The sequence below is a fragment of the Schistocerca piceifrons genome, unplaced genomic scaffold, assembly GCF_021461385.2.
Source record: "Schistocerca piceifrons isolate TAMUIC-IGC-003096 unplaced genomic scaffold, iqSchPice1.1 HiC_scaffold_961, whole genome shotgun sequence".
Lineage (NCBI taxonomy): Eukaryota > Metazoa > Arthropoda > Insecta > Orthoptera > Acrididae > Schistocerca > Schistocerca piceifrons.
Window position 1 is genome coordinate 1,915,001 of NW_025729236.1, and position 2,500 is coordinate 1,917,500.

General features: G+C 58.3%; 1 non-coding gene across 1 annotated transcript in view; it reads right to left on the reverse strand.

Annotated features, from left to right (window-relative positions):
- LOC124774217 overlaps positions 1-7 on the reverse strand; it is a 1,909-nt gene extending 1,902 nt beyond the window's left edge. The window contains exon 1 of the ribosomal RNA XR_007015207.1: positions 1-7. This exon is cut by the window's left edge and continues 1,902 nt beyond it. This is a non-coding gene — a ribosomal RNA (small subunit ribosomal RNA).
- Between the last annotated feature and the right edge of the window lie 2,493 nt (positions 8-2,500).

Genomic DNA, 2,500 nt, shown 5'->3' on the forward strand with positions numbered 1-2,500 from the left:
CCAGGGAGCTGCGTCAACTAGAGCTGAGCAGCCGGCCGCCCGGGAGTGTGTCCCGGGGGCCCGCGCGAACACGCAAGCGTCCGCTCAATCATTCTGCAAACAGGAGGAGGCTGAGCTCCCCTGCACAATACACCTCGAAACCCTCTCAGGTCCCGGCGGCGCGCAGCGCCGTCCCAAGTACTTGGTCGGGTTCGAGAGAGGCGCAATCGCCCGGAGTTAGGCGAGTAGACGCTTTCGGTGCGACCACCCGTGCTCCCAACTGAGCTTGCCGCTGCCGACAGAGGCCCGGGAGCGTGCTGTCGTGGCATTGCCGGCGGGAGACAACACGCGCCACCTACGGTGACCGGCAGCTCCAACGCCAGCGCCACAGAAGGACAAAAGCCCCACTTGGGTGCCGAAGCGAACTCTCCCAGCACAGCGCACGCGCCAACACATCCGCACAGCTGCGATACAAACCACCAGCGAGAACCGCTGGGGCGACCGAGCAGCAGACGGCGTCGCGGCGCCGAGCGCCGGGCGGCGGCGCATCCTCAACGCACACAGTCCTCAATCGGACCAGCACACTGAAGATGTCCACCGCGCTTCGCACCGGGCCCGCGAGGACCTACTTTGGCCGCACGGCGCCGCGCGCAGGGTGCGCCGGCGCGCAGCTGCGACGCCTGCCGCGTCCGTCGGCCGGCGCGCCTGCCACTGGCCGCCCCCACCAGCCGGCTGTAGCGCGTGCGCCCACGCACCGCGCGGCCAGCACGCCGGGAGGCGCCCCCTCACCGGCCGGGGACGGTCCCACCCAGCCACCGCCGCGTATCGCTTCACACCCAGATGCCGTTCAGTTTCATCGGCATGGTGGGTATCGCTGGAACAACCGGTTAGTACCTCAACCTATCGTCGCCATCACCGATTCACCCCTAGCGAGAACAACCGCACCACAACGGGTTACCATTTCTTCATTTGCGTAACTTCACCAGCAAACGTAGGCGTCCATCGCCATTAGCAACTTCAACGATTATTGCATGCCTGTGTCAGGTGTCACGCCACACTACGTCTGCCCACATACACGCAACAAAATGTGCACGCCTAGACAATACGTGGAAGGTGGCCCCCGTACGTATGCGATGTCCATTGCTCGAACGACTGTCAACCGGCCTCTGTAGCATGTCGCAGATATGGAACGCGGTGCACCATGCTATCACGGTGTTTGAGGAGAGACGACTAGGTCCGAATACATCAACACACAGCTCATGCTGATCGCCATCCACGGCGTCCGTTCCTCCCACACGTCTCTATGGCGTACCACACTGCAATCCAGCTCTCATAGGGAGACGACACGTAGCTGCGTGCACAATATTTGCACTGTATGGTTCGCCGTTTTTGGGCGCAGTCGTTGTACGGTCACACATGTGCCACGATGTATCATTCAGTACATAAGGACGAATGTGCAGTACAGATTGTGGTTTATGCGTACGACATCAGCGGACAGTTGACACAGGCCGCACCACAACGTAGCCTGAGTACGTCGCATGCGAAGGGCATTGAACATGCAAACTTCTCACCAACCAGCTTGCGAAGGCAGGGGGCAAGGTGGGGACGTGGGGAGGGGTGGGGGGGGGGGGGGCGGCATGTACGTCCTGCTGCCATCCACATAACAGTGTACAGCAGGAGCATGTGGAAAGTCAGCAAGACTTGCAAGGTGTTTAACATGAAGCGATACACAGGGGAGCGGGCAGTGCGAGTAGCGAACTATATTGCGAGGGTTGCGGGTGGGCAACACTACACTAATTGAACGAGTCGTATAACAATTACAGAGCAGGTTTAGGCGACAACGTGGGTTACGTTAGCGGACAACGTGGGTTACGTTAAGGCACAACGTGGGTTACGTTAAGGCACAACGTGGGTTACGTTAAGGCACAACGTGGGTTACGTTAAGGCACAACGTGGGTTACGTTAAGGCACAACGTGGGTGACGTTAAGGCACAACGTGGGTTACGTTAAGGCACAACGTGGGTTACGTTAAGGCACAACGTGGGTTACGTTAAGGCACAACGTGGGTTACGTTAAGGCACAACGTGGGTTACGTTAGGGCACAACATGGGTTACGTTAGGGCACAACATGGGTTAGGTTAGGGGACAACATGGGTTAGGTTAGGGGACAACATGGGTTAGGTTAGGGGACAACATGGGTTAGGTTAGGGGACAACATGGGTTAGGTTAGGGGACAACATGGGTTAGGTTAGGGGACAACATGGGTTAGGTTAGGGGACAACATGGGTTAGGTTAGGGGACAACGTGGGTTAGGTTAGGGGACAACGTGGGTTAGGTTAGGGGACAACGTGGGTTAGGTTAGGGGACAACGTGGGTTAGGTTAAGGCACAACGTGGGTTACGTTAAGGCACAACGTGGGTTACGTTAAGGCACAACGTGGGTTACGTTAAGGCACAACGTGGGTTACGTTAAGGCACAACGTGGGTTACGTTAAGGCACAACGTGGGTTACGTTAAGGCAC